This window comes from Myotis brandtii, unplaced genomic scaffold, assembly GCF_000412655.1.
Source record: "Myotis brandtii unplaced genomic scaffold, ASM41265v1 scaffold434, whole genome shotgun sequence".
In the NCBI taxonomy this organism is placed as follows: domain Eukaryota; kingdom Metazoa; phylum Chordata; class Mammalia; order Chiroptera; family Vespertilionidae; genus Myotis; species Myotis brandtii.
Window position 1 is genome coordinate 1145193 of NW_005366599.1, and position 814 is coordinate 1146006.

Genomic DNA, 814 nt, shown 5'->3' on the forward strand with positions numbered 1-814 from the left:
CACGGACCTGGGAGCCAGCAGCTGACGGTCCTGCTGGTGCCGGACATGGGACAGGATGGGGGTGACGCCGCCTCCGTCAGAGCCGGGATGGCGCTGTCAGCCTCTGGGACACTCACGGCCGGCGATGGGCAGCCACGTCGCTGCCTGAGATGTCTCTGAGGGAGGGAGGCAGGCAGGGCGTTTGTCGTTGTTGGGTCTGGCCGAGCCGTCCGGCTTCCTATTACGACGAGTCCAATGAGTTTGTCATGACGGAGCGCCCGGTGCAGACTTAGGTGTGGCCTCAGGGTCCCGGGCGCTCTTCCCAGGTTGCGGGGTTGCCTGGACCAAAACCACCGTCGTCTGCAGCCTGGACGCTGGCCACGGCCTTTTATCCAACATCCTTGTTCCTGTTTCGCCTTCCCCGTTCGTCTGTCTGTCCATCCACAGAGCAGAAGGCACGCGCTTCTCACCTTGTGAAGGGATCAGGCCGTCCCCTGGGCCTGGACCCCCCCAGGCCTCCCACGACCCTCGGGGCCAAGACCAGACCCTGAGCACAAAGACCGGCTTTAGAGTTGAGTCCAAACGCCCGTTTAAAAACTCAGTTGAATCTGTGAAGTCGGAGCCGTGTCTCGCAGCCTCGATAGGAATCTCCACGCGCGCCCTGTGCCACCCCCACCCAGATCGCACCTGCCGTCATGGCGCACCATCCATCCACTGACGCCACCTGAGAGCAGCGGGCGATTTCCACGTCAGACTCGCAGATCCTGGGAGGACGCTCGGAGCGTCCATCAGAGTGGCGGGACCCGCACACACAGCTTCAGAAGGTGGCGTGCGA